Below are 13836 nucleotides of genomic sequence, written 5' to 3' on the forward strand. Positions count from 1 at the left end.
AAAGTTCCTGGACCTTTTTTTTTTTTCAAATTATTTATTTATTTTTTATTTATTTATTTATTTTTGGAGGAAGATTAGCCCTGAACTAACATCTGCTCCCAATCCTCCTCTTTTTGCTGAGGAAGACTGGCCCTGAGCTAACATCCATGCCCATCTTCCTCTACTTTATACGTGGGATGCCTGCCACAACATGACTTGCCAAGCAGTGCCGTGTCCGCACCTGGGATCCGAACCGGCAAATCCCTGCCGCTGAAGTGCAACGTGCAAACTTAACTGCTGCGCCACCGGGCCAGCCCTTCCTGGACCTTTTCTTCAGCCAAACTCAGCTCTTACCCTGAATGAGCATAGGCGTATTAATTTAAGAAACATACATGGAGCACCTACTCTATTCTAGACATTGTTCCAGGCATTTGGATACATCACTGAGTAAAACAGATTCTAGCCCTTGTGGAACTAACTTCCTAGTGAAGAGAGAGGGCAAACAATAAGCTTAATAAATAAGTGAATTATACAGGGATGAATACTATGGAAAAAAGAAAAAAAGACAGACAAAAGCAACCTGGAATGTGGGGAGGGCGGGGGAGGTGCAGGTTGCAGCATTAAGTAACATGGCGAGATTTGTGCAATGACTCAAAATTGGTGAGAAAGTGAGCCAAGTGGGTACCTGGGGAAGAGCATTCCGGGTGGTGGGAACCGCTCAAGAAGAATCCAGAGGGCTAAGGCAGGAGCAAGTTCAAGGACCACCAAAGAGCCCTTGCAGCTGGCGCCATGCAAGGAGACAGAGTTGGAGCACAGGGGAGCAGAGTGATGGGGGGTAACAGTTGTTGGGGGGCTGGTACTGAGTGAAGTAGGAGCCACTCCTGGGGATTTTTGAGCAGAGGAGTGACCGGATCTCAGGTAGGTTTTTGAAGCGTCACTCGGGCAGCTGTGTAAGATGGGACCAAAACTGGAGTCAGGAGGCATCTGTCCTAGTCCAGGCGAGAGGTAAGGGTGGCTCTGACCACAGGGGCAGCAGAGGAGGCCGTGGGAGTCGTCAGATTCTGAATATATTTTGAAAGTAGAGCGGACATGATTTCCTGCCGGACTGATGTGGGATGTCAAAGAAAGGGAGAAGTCAAGAATAACTACAAACTTCTCAGCCTGAACAACTGGAAGGACGGAGTTCTCACCAGCGCCATTTGGGTCCGGCTCTCCCATCAGAGTATTTAGAACCCCTCCCCCGACAATGAGACCAGTACATACTGTAAGGATGAATCTGACTCAGGACAGGGTATCGAGTCAAGCCCAGGGCACTGGCCTGCTAAGGGGCTGACAGAAGACTTAACTTGGTTCGGTGTCCTTGACATACAAGGTTAGAGACCTGCTAGAGCTCTGAGCTGTGGCCTAGCTCCGTGGGCCGCAGCAATGGAGTTTGGGGTTTGTTGGCAGGAAAAAGTTTCTCCTCTTTCAACTTGAGTCCAGTCATTGGAGGCCTGCAAATTAACTGAGAAAAGACAGATGAACAGAAGACAAGACAAAGGTTGTTTACAGGTATAGCAGGGAGTTGCTGAGGATGACTAACTCACTGAATAACCAGAGTTGAGACTTATACATCAAACTTAACAAGGGGGTGAGGGGCAGTTTAGGGCTTCCATGGGAAAGTATGGAAGGTTCTATAGGTTCTTTTGGGCAGTCTGTCTCCATGGCAACTGAATTAGCTGGAAAAAATCCCTCAGAGGGGGATTAATGGCAGCTTTATTTTTGGAAGGCTTTGCTTTAGTCAGTTACGGGAAGTTCAGATAATATTTCTTCCCATATTTTCTTTAGCTCAAATGTTTCCACTTTAAAATAATCTTTATACCAACTCTGAGGCTCCGAGTGTGTCTCTAACATGTTCAAAATGTTGAGTGCGTCCAGACTGTGTGGGTGAGACTCTGTGAGGCGGGGTTACCACAGGAGAGGTGATGAGAATCATCGAAGTTTGTGGAGACTTGAGGATGGGCCCCTTCCCACCTAACCCCTGTTTCCTTGGGTTATAGCGTAGGAAACTCCAGGGAATCCCCTCTGTTCATTTACTCATTTGTCTCTCTTATTAGGGTATAACCCACATACAGGAAACTACACTAATCTTAAGTGGAATGCGGGTTGATGATTTTGTACATGTGTGTACGCCTAGGATTATCTGCCACTCAGATCGAGATATAGCACATTTTCAGCATCTCAACAGCCTTCCCTTCCAGTCAATACCTTCCCCCAAACCATCATTCTTACCTCTATCACCACAGATTAGTTCTGCCTTGTTTTGAACTTCATATAAATGGAATCATTGATATATACTCTTTGGTGTGTGGCTTCTTCCTCTTAACATTATGCCTGCAAGACACCCATGTTGTTGTGTGTAACAGTACTTCACTCTTTTTTGTCATTGGGTAGCATTCCATTGTATAAATATACCACAATTTATTATCTATTTTCCTATTGATGGATATTTAGATTGTTTTCAGTTTTTCACTATTCCAATTAAAGCTGCTACGGACGTTCTTGTTTATGTCTTGAGTGGAACTGCTGGGTCATTGGATATACATGGGTTTAGCTTTAGTATACAGCGATCAAACAGTTCTCCAAATTGATTGTGCCAACTCACGCTACTCCACAATATATGAGAGTTCCAGTTGCTCCACATTCTCATCAACACTTGGTATCATCGCTCCTTATAATTTTAGACAACCTTCCGGATGTGCGTTTCTTCTTGTGACTTTAACTTGCATAACAGGGAGCCCTCTGTTTTCCCGGGGCTTCTCCTAGGTGGGATGCTTCTGCCAGGGAAATGCCTTTCAGAGGGATGGTATTTGGAGGAAACAGGGAGGGAAGACAGAGGGCCAGGTAGAAATAAAAATTGTATGCACATGTGCACATACATGTACACTCAACGAGAGAGGAAGCTGTGCCAGTATTGGTGCATCTCAGAAACTGTCTCTTCAGTTTGGATAAATCTAACTATGGGGACATTGGCCAGGATAAGAAGATGATGTAGGAGAGACAGGAGAGGAGATGGAGGTTCTGAGCATTTGGAAGGAGAATGAGCACTGTGTGAAGAAAGGGCAAAGAGCCCCCAAATGAGCATCTTTGGGCTCCCTATGAGGCCCACAGGATGATCCCAACCGGAGAGGCCACATCTCACAGAGTCTCACCTGGGAAATTCTTCCTGGCAAGGAAGGGAGATCCCAGGCTCTGGATGTATGAGGCGAGTTCTCCCAAACAGGGCCTGGGGCTGTCTCTCCCCTAGACTCCTCCGTCCCTGGGCAAAAGGAATCTGAGGCTGGAAGAGCTGAAGGGATAAAGCGTGTGTTCCCGAAAGCCAGCAGGTGGGACACCTTGTGCGCATTTCAAGTCCTCTTGGCCTCACTTCCTACTCCAGCCACTGCTGCTGTGACCGGTTTCCCAGGAGCGACCAGGCAGTGCCTTGCCATGTGCCATTTACCCTCTGCCCCAGGGTTTCCCTGACACCAAGGCTTGGGGTGCTTCCAGGAGCTGCTCAACTCTCACATACTAACAACAAAGAATAGGAGAGTTCGCCCCGTGCAGCAACCCATAAACCACGGGAATGGGAGCCGATGGACGGATGCTTCCTGTTTCATCCCCAGGACAGACGGTTCTCAGACACATTTCGTAAGGCTTCTTAGAAGGTCCCAGAGGATCAAGTAACCAGTCAGCCATAGCAGAGGCCAACTGGACAACGCACCTTTTATTGGTTCTCCCTTCTTCCCTGCTTCATTTCACCTTTCCCTCACCCCTGCTTCTTGGGCTTATGTTCCTAAATACGTTATTCAGGCTCTGCTTTCAGAGAAACTAAGTTAAAACAGATGCATTAGCAATAACTGGGCTCTGTGCAGACAGGGCATCCTTTGCTACAATCATTCACATAGAAACCAGTGTTAGCAAAGGCCTGGAGCTGGGCTGGGATGGGGATAATGGGTCATTCCATTCAGCCGGAACACAGGAGTGGGGAAGGGGACTAGTAGGAGGTAAGGCCAGAAATGTGCCTTGGGGCCGTGTTGTGGAGGACGTTGCGTGCCACACGTGGGAGGTTAGCCTTTATTCTGGAGACAGTGGGAAGCAGTGATGGTTTTGGGTGGGAACTGGCAACATCAGAGCTCTGCTTGAGCAGAGACCAGCTAGGAGGCTGTGACCTAGGACTTGGGCAGGGGGACTGTGAAGACAGGCAAACCATGTTTCAAAGTAGAACTAGGAAGATGTGGCGCCTTGCAGAGGGAGGCCAGAGGCAGAGAGAAGTAAGAGAAGACCCTATAGTCTAGAGCCCAGGAGGCTGGAGGGCAGGGGAGCATTCACCGAACAGGAGGAGGAGCAGGTCTGGGAGGGAAGGTGATGGTCTCGGCAGACCCCAAGGACCCCTAGCATCACCCTCCTAGAGCTGTGAAATCCTTATGTGAGGAGACCCCCGGGAGGCGGGTCCCAGTCCACCAGAGGAAGGTCCCTTGCCTCTCCGTTCACCCTGGAAAGAGAAGGGGGTGGGCCTGAGGCTAGAGGGCTCAGACCAGACTATTTTGGGACTCACAGGCAGTAATCTGGTGCCTGGCAAGGAATGCGGAGGAGAGAGGCACCAATTACACAGCTAGAGGGGTGCTAGGTTCTTACTTTCTTCTTCCAGGAAACGTTTGCTGTATTCACTGTAACCATCACAAACAATGAATACCATGAGGCAAATTTGTGTTTTACAACGTATGTGGCTGATTCTATGCACATTTACGTGTGTTAACAACAATTGCAGATTTCCGTTTTCCTGTAGTTGAACCAGTGGGGAAGCACACAGGATGGCAGCTATGACAGCCAGTGATCAGGATCCCACGGGCCCAGGTCGGGGAGCTCTGCTCCAGGGCCCTGCTGGCAAGGGGTTGCGGGGGAGCTTCAGGGGAGGTGTCAGGCTCTCTTCTTGATTCCCTCCACAGAGATGGAGAGGGGCGTCCCTGGGAGGCTGGTTTGGAGAAGTTGCTGGACCTGAGTGAGCAGTAAGCAAAGGCCTGTTCCCTCTCCAGTTCATTTATGTGTCCCCAGATAATAGCTCTCTCTTTTACATCCACCGAGAACCAGGCCCTTCCACGACAGCCCTACAAGGCAAGCTCTGGAACACAGACAGAGAAACGGAGGCTCACAAAGGCTGAAGGAGTTGCTTGAGGTCACCCAGGTAATAAGTGGTGAAGCCAGGATTTGAACCCAGGTCTATCCGGCTCCCGAGTCCAAGCTCTTTCACTGCACTATGCTGCCTTTCTTTCTGCCCAGTGCCACAATATGCTGGGATGGGGGCAATGGCCTCTCCTCCAGCACTGGGCAGAGAGCTCTGGACAGGTCAGGGCTGAAGCCAGGACACAGAAGGAAAGCTAAGAACAGAGGATGATCTAGGGAAGAGAGTAGCAAACCACAGTCCATAGGCCAATTCTGTCTTGCTGCCTGTTTTTTGGATGGGCCACAAGTATGGTTGCTACATTTTTAAATGGTTGAAAAAAGTCCAAAGAAGAAGCATATTTCATGATACGCGAAAATGGTATGAATTCAAGCGTCACTTTTAATGAGCAGGAACCCTGGCTCCGACTCTGAAACCATGGCTGCAATGGAGCTCTGCCCTGGCTCAGGTCCCTGTGCCCTCTTTGGTCATTGCTCCCTGACTTTGGGGCCTGGAGGCCAGGGAGGCAGGAGCGGGTTGCCACCCAGCCCTTCTGGGAGAACCTCCAGGGCGCCCACCAGGCTCTGCATCCAGTCTGGATTGCTTCCGGCAGGGCTTGGTGGGTTCTCCACCCTCAGCACCATCTGCAGGACCATGTTGGTAGTCCAAGAGGCTGGGAAATGCAGGGTGAAAGCTCCTGTCCTCATCCCTGCCTCCCATCGCACCGCCACTTCTTGACATCCCCAGCATCCCTCTGCAGACACCTGTCTGCCCTCGAAAGTCTATATGGGATGGGTCAAGAGGCATCTATACTACAAGGGGAGGAGGGGCAGTTAGGTGGAGCCTGACTGCCCCATTCCCTACCCTGATCCCCAACCACCAACAGCTTAACCTCTCCCTGTGGGACCTGCAAAAGTGGCTCAGAGGGGAGCAGCAGGTGGCAAGGAGCAGTGAGGAAAGAAAGCTAGGAGGAACATGTAGGCACTTTTGACATAAAATGGACAGATGCCAGGATTTCAAGATTGTCAGGGATATTAGGAGTTATCCAGTCCCCTGCCTGGCCTTGGCCTGAAGTATGTACAAGGAGTTTGCCTCTGTCAATCACAGCATCCAGCTCTGCCAGGGGTGGAAAGGAACCTGCATGTGCGTTACCAGGGTTGCAAAGGGCATGGTGGTCTGGGCAGCAGTCTGGTGCCACATGGCAGAATTCATCACAGTAGCAGCTTCCTCTCTTGCAGTGGTGATCCGTTCCAAGGCAGCAGAGGGGCTGGGGTTGGGAGCAGCTGCCTGGAGAAAAAGGGACATTAAAAAGAGACAGATTTAACAAATGGTGCTGGGACAACAGGATAGCCACATGCAGAAGAATGAATTCGGACCTGTACCTCACACCATACACAAAAATTAGCACAAAATGAATCACAGATCTAAATGTAAGAGTTAAAACTGTAAAACTCTCAGGCAAAAACACAGATGTAAATCATCATGACCTTGGATTAAGCAATGGTTTCTCAGATATGATGCCAAAAGCACAAACAACAAAAGAAAGAATAAACTGGAATTGATAAAAATTTAAGTTTTGTGCTTCCAGGGACACTATCAATAAAGTTAAAAGACAACCCATAGAATGGGAGAAAATATCTGCAAACTGTGTATGTGATAAGAGAATTTTATCTAGAATATGTAAAGAACACTCACCACTCAACAACAAAAACAGAAAAATAACCCAATTTAAAAATGGGCAAAGGATATACCCAAATAGCCAATAAGCACATGAACTAACTAATCATCAGGGAAATGCAAATCAAAACCACAATGAGATACCACTTTATATCCACTAGGATGGCTAAAATAAAAAAGATAGAAAACAGCGAGTGTTGGTGAGGATGTGGAGAAACTAGAATCCTCACACACTGCTGGTGGGATCGTAAAACGGAATTTTAAAGAGGAAGCAATTCCACTTCTGGTATATGCTTTAGAGAATTGAAAATATATGTTCATGTAAAAACCTGTCTGTGAATGTTCATAGCAGCATTATTCATAGTAAAAATTATTTCCCAAAAGTGGAAATAATTCAAATGACCATCAACTGATGAATGGATGAAAAAAAGTATGGTATTTATACATAGTGCAATATTATTCAGCCATAAAAAGGAATGAAGTGCTGATACATGCTACAACATGGATGCATCTTGAAAACATGCTTAGTGAAAGAAGTCAGGCACAAAAGGCCATATATTGTATGATTCCGTTTATATGAAAGGGCTAGAATAGGCAAAGTTACAGAGACAGAAAGTAGATTAGTGGTTTCCAGGGGCGGGGGGAACAGGGGAATGACTGTTAATGGGTATGGGTTTCTTTTGCAGGTGATGAAATTTTCTGAAATTAGATAATAGTGTTGGTTGCACACCTCTGTGAATATACTAAAAACCACTGAATTGTACACTTTAAAACGATGAATTTTACGTCGCGTGAATCATATCTCAATGAAGCTTTTATTAAAAGGAGAGTGACAGAGCTGAGGGAGAGTAAGAGAGAAGAGTGAGTGAGAAGAGGGAGACAAGAGAGGAGATGACAGGGGAGTGACAGCAAGGAAGAGAGAGAGGCAATAGAGAAAACAAGAGACAGAAGAGTGTGTGACAAGAGGGACAGAAAAACCCCACAAAGCTAGAGGAAGGTCTCCCTGGTCACTATTCACAAAAGAGTTCACCAATCCCAATTCCTACCATTTCCCCAAGTTGCTCAACTCAATTATTATCTGATCATTGTCTGTCCACTATAAGATGAGGGGCTTTATCTTCTTTAAAGAGATGGGGAAAGCAAGGCACTGCCAGGTAGGGACCATGGCCCAGGTTACCTGGTAAGTCTGTGGCTCAAGTGGGAATGGGCCCCAGGTGTTCTCATGCCCAGGACTCTTAATGCTGGTCTCCCTTTACTTTACCTTGACCTTCCCAATTGTCTCCTGTTAGGATAGCACCTGCCTGGGGCTTTGTTTAGGAATAAACTTGAGGTCCTTCCAAAGTTAACAAGATCAGCAGGGAACAGGCATCTGAGAGGATGTGGGGCCAGATGTGGTCAATCCAGCCTATTGTGGAAACGGGACAGCAGGTGTCTGGTGCAAGGGGAGCAGTGACCAGGGAGGTCAGACCTCTCAAGGTGATGGTGGGCTGGGCTGGGGTAGTGGCTTCTGAATTTGGTCTTGCTACTGCCTCATATTCAGTTTAGGAGCCTCCTGCAAAAGATCAGTTTCCTTTCTCATGTCATCTCTCTTCTCAAGCTCCTGGTCCAGCATCAGGTTGTCACCAATACCAGGGAGGGCTCAAAGAGGGCTGGAACTAGAAGAGAGCCCCAGGGATCATTCAAACAAGGGTTGTAGCTTATTTGTGAGTCAGAAATCAATTCAGTGGTCATAACCAGCATTTATTTTAATAGGATGGAACAGAATAGAATAGGATAGGATAGAATAGGATAGAATAGAATAGAACAGAACAGAACAGAACAGACTAGAATAGAATAGAATAGAATAGAATAGGAGTAGAATAGAATAGAGTAGAAAATATCCACATACATTGGATGTATACATTGTATATATAAGTGTAAGTTGTTTGGGGTCCTTTTTGAAATGTTTGTTTATTTCTATATACATGTATGTATGTACTGAGTCACAGTGTAAAATATATTTATTAATGTGATTGTGGCCAGAAAAGTTTGAAAGCCACTGATCCAGAAATGGAAAAGCCATTTTCCCCAGGTCATGCTCGAGTGGGTGACAGAGCTGGGAAGAGAATCAGCAATCCTGACTTCTTCCCTGCTTTTCCCACCGCACCGTGATCAGGATTTTCATTCAAGAAGCTTCCGGGTGCACTTGCCACAGATCTCTGCCATTCTCTAAACACCCTGCCTACTCCTGCTTTTGAGCCTTTGCCTTTATTGATTTTAGCTTCTAACATAGCATTAATCCCTGTCCCCATTATTGTTACAGCCTTCTTTCTGGAGGTGTGTATCTGTCTTCCCTACTGGCTTGTTGAAGGGAGGAAATGCATCTCTGTAGTTCTGATGTCAAATAATTTTTACGTAATTTATTTAAAAGGATCTGAATTGAACTTGAGCTCCCACAGTGTCCATAGGCCAGGAGAAAGTTATAGTTCCTGAAGTCCTGATGGTACCATCATAAAAATGACAGCACAATAAGGGAAAGGAAGTCCATCCCCATGGTGATCAAGCACCCAATCACTCATTCATTCATTCATTTTATTCTGTTGAGTGACTCTCTGAACCAGGTACCGTGGTGGCTCATGGACATACACTCCACTGCCCTGCTTCACCTGAACCCATCTCCCCAAAAAACACCTTCCAGGAGCTCAGTCTAGTGAACAGAGCATCACGATACTACAAGTAACCAGAACGTGGTCGTGTCATCGTTCTGTATGGTAAGTGCTGCCCCACAGGGAAGAGGTGAGAGCCGTGGGGTTTGGTGGAGGGGCAGTGAGCTCATCAGGAAAAGGCTTCTTGGTGAGGAGGCAATAGCTCAAGTGACTCTTCTGTGAGCATCCAACTGGCTTCAGACCCAGAGGCTAGTAGAAGTCCCAAGCGGTGGGGGCAGGAAGAGGCCCAAACAGGGCTGGTGAAGAACTGAAGGCTAATAGTTTGCACCCCTCCAGAACAATACCTTTTAAACAGGTTTGACAATTTTGCAGAGAAGATGGTGAGCGTGGCTGGGGAAGGGTGTAGAAGGGGGTCGGTGGGAAGCCTCCTCCCCGACTCAGTGGTTCCCAGCGATCCTCCTCCAGCCAAAAACTTGCAACCCCGCTCAGCGAAACTGAAGCCCTGCCCTTCCCCAGAAGCTCTTTTTACAAAGCGATTCAATAACATGTGAGTGGTGACTTCAGCATGCCTCTTGAAGCTCCAACCCCCACAAAAAGTATTCCTACCAATGACATCTAGTTTTTGCCCAAAAGAAGTGCTGGTAAATATGACTTTATCCACCCCATTGCATTTCCAGGGATATTTTGGCAAACCAAATTTGTTGGTGCCTGACAGTTGCTCAGCGAGTCTGCCTATTAAACTGGATCTGTGCTTGTCACATCACCTTCCCTCCCGTCCCCTCACCCCCCAGTTCACATTCTAGAGCTTTGTGCTGCCTCTGCTCACAGGAACCTCCTCTGGACACTCCTCTGGACTTCCCAACCAAACAGACCTTCCCATGCTAATTGCCCAAGGACAGCTTGTAAGTACAAAGGTGGGAACACAGAGAGGCACTAGTAGGTGCTTAGTAAGTGTCTGGATAAATATTATTTTTTAATTAATGAATTAATGAACATTAGCCCCCAGGAGGTAGATCATCCCAGGGACAGAAATGATTGATTGAATGAATGAATGAGACTAGACACCGGGTCCCTTTGCCATGCTAGGGTGGCTCCTTACCTGTCTCCTGGTTTGGGACCGCAGGGCTCAGCCACAGCAGGAGGAGAACCAGCTACATGGCTGCAGCCGTGGAACGGAGACAGAAGCATTTCAGGAACCAAGGCCGGGGCTTTCAATACCCCCCATCGCAGTAAGCTCATTTGGTATCTGCACACCAGGGGAGGAGCCAGCTGACACCTGGGCAGCCACTGGCAGAGGGCAGAGGTGTGGCACCAAGACAGAGGCACAGGTGTCCCAGCTGCTTGGAATAGCTTGCCAAGCAGAGGTAATGCAGGCAAGAACCAATTTCGTATCTCCTGGGTCTCTGAGGCTGTGGGAGGAGCAGTATCAGAGAAACCAGTGTGATATTGCTGTCAGGGGCTTCAGAGATCATCCAACACTCCCATTTTACAGATAAAGATACTGAGGCCCGGAGAAGACAAGAGGCACCCCAGGTTCACGCAGCTCAGTTATTGTAGAGCTGAGGTGAGAACCTTGATCTCCCGGCTCCGACTCCAGCGTTCTTTCAACCAAAATGCAGTGGAAGTATTCAGAGACGCCACCTAGGAGGTCCCATCAGCCAAGGAAATGAGGTGGGCGGCCCTATTCCTCCCAGAGTTGGTACAAATTATCCATACCGCACGGCTATTAGAATGCTGACACAACAGGACAAGGTTGAGGGTCAGAGATTTGAGGGATTATCTACTGTACGGAAACGTGAAGAGTAAGGTGACTCCATCGGCCCCTGGGGAAGCGCCTAACTATGGTCTGGTATGGTTATCCCCTTGGCCCAACCAGGTTTCTGTTCAGTCCCTGCCAGCGGCAGCGGGTCTGCTTTAAAAGAGAGAAGTGAGCGCCTAAGACAGCCTCAGTAGCCATCCCTAACCGCACCCTGTCACTTTCCACTAAAGAGGCCAGAAAAGTTAAATCTTACTTTCCCAACCTCCCTTCGCTTGGTGATCAGTGGTAGTTCTGGCCAGTAAAACACAGATGGAAATACGCTGGAGAACTTCGGGAGTTTCACTTTCTTATAAAAGGGACAGGCAGAAGAGGAGAGCTTGCTGGCACTTCCCCATGCCCTGCCTGTCTTTAGTGGGATGTGATGCCCAGGACTCTGGCAGCCATTCTACAATTATTACGCAACAGTTATACAAGGATGAGAAGGCAACATGTTGAGGACGGAAAAAGGCTGGGCCCCAAAATTTCATTGAATAACTGAACCAGAGTCAGAAAATGCCTACCTTGGGGCTTCTTGGTATGTGAGGGAAATAAACCTCCATTTGTTTGCCACTTTTATTTGGGGCCCCTGTAAGATGCACTGAAAGCGTAACCATGCAGTGATAATCTTCGGAAGTGCTCAGGCCAGGCTGGAAGGCCTGGTGCAGACTCCACTTGGTGGGAGGCTGGATACAACAATCTGCAGAAGTCCCTTCCAGCTCAGAGATTCTGGGGCTCTGAGATGGGGAATAACTTTTCCGTTTCTAACAGCCTCTGAATAGTTGCTGTGGGGGACACAGAAAGACTCAGGGGGTCCCAGGATTACAAATTTTTTCTGTTACTTTGTCATCTCCCTAAAACTCATTAACTGATTTAACAATACTATTTAAACACCTATTTTAGGCCAACTCTAAAGATCCACCTATGAACAAGATAAGGAACTTCAGTCCAGTGGGGAAAGTGACATACAACCTGGCAATTACAATACGACAAGATGATGACAGTGAGAGGGAGAGACAGAGGAGGGGACCTAACTGGGGCCTGGGATGGGAGATGGCGGTGGAAGCAGGTAGGCTGGAAAGACTTTCTAGAAGTATACTGCTTATGCCAAAACTTAGAAGATGAATAGGATTTTTTCAGGTGGAGCACTGCGTGGGATGGGAGAATGTTCCGAGGAGAGGGAACGACATGTTTAGAAGTTCCCATGCCATATATTTAATTCTCATCATTCATTTTAATTACTATATAATATTGCATTATGATAGGACTGTAAAACAGTGCAGTCACTGTGGAAAATAGTACGGTGGTTCCTCAAAAAATAGAAATAGAGTTGCCGTATGATTCAGCAATTCCCCTTTTAGGTATATACCCAAAGAATTGAAAGCAGGGACTCAAACGGATATTTATGCACCAATGCTCATAACAGCATTATTCACAATAGTCAAAAGGTAGAAACAATCCAAATGTCCGTCAGTAGTGAATGGATAAGCAAAATGTGGTATTTGCATACAATGGAATATTATTCAACCTTAAAAAGGATGGAAACTGTAACAAATGCTAAACATGGATGAACCTTGAAAACACGCTAAGTGAAACAACCACACACAAAAAGACAAATGTACGATTCCACTTACATGAGGTACCCAGAATACAGCAGGTCCCCCTTAGCTGGGATTTCACTTTCCATGGTTTCAGTTACCTGAGGTCAACCTCGGTCTGAAAATATTAAGCGGAAAATTCCAGAAATAGGCAATTGATAAGTTTTTAATTGCCTGCCATTCTGAGTAGCATGATGACGTCTGTGCCATCCTGCCAGGGAAAGGAATCATCCCTTTGTCCAGCGTATCCACGCTGTATATGCCACCCACCCATTCATCATTTAGTAGCTGTCTCGGTTGTTAGATCTACTGTCCCAGTATCGCCGTGCTTGTCTTCAGATAACCCTTACTTTACTTAACAACGGCCCCAAAGCACAAGAGTAGCGATGCTGGCAATTTGGATATGCTAAAGAACAGCCGTGAAGTGCTTCCTTTAAGTGAAAAGGTGAAAGTTCTCAACTTAATAAGGAAAGAAAAAAAATTGTATGCTGAGGTTGCTAAGATCTACAGTAACTTTTATTACAGTATACTGTTATAGTTGTTCTACTTTATTCATAGTTATTGTTGTTAATCTCTTAGTCCGCCTAATTTATAAATTAAGCCTTATCATAGTATGTATGTATAGGAAAAAACTTAGTATATATTGGGTTCGCTACTATCTGCAGTTTCAGGCATCCACTGGGGGCCTTGGAACGTATCCCCCGCGGATAAGGGGGAACTACCACAGTCAAATTCACAGCAAGAGAAAGGAGAGCAGTGGTTACCAGGGCCGGGGGGTTGGGGGTAATAGTGAGTTCTTGTTCAATGGGTACAGAGTTTCAGTACGGATGATGAAAAAGTTCTGTAGATGGATAGTGGTGATGGTTGCATGACAATGTGAACATAATAACACTGAAATGTACACTGAAAATGTTTAAAATAGTAATTTTTATGTATTTTTTTTACAATAAAAAATTCTGCATT

This window comes from Equus caballus, chromosome 19, assembly GCF_041296265.1.
Source record: "Equus caballus isolate H_3958 breed thoroughbred chromosome 19, TB-T2T, whole genome shotgun sequence".
In the NCBI taxonomy this organism is placed as follows: Eukaryota; Metazoa; Chordata; class Mammalia; order Perissodactyla; family Equidae; genus Equus; species Equus caballus.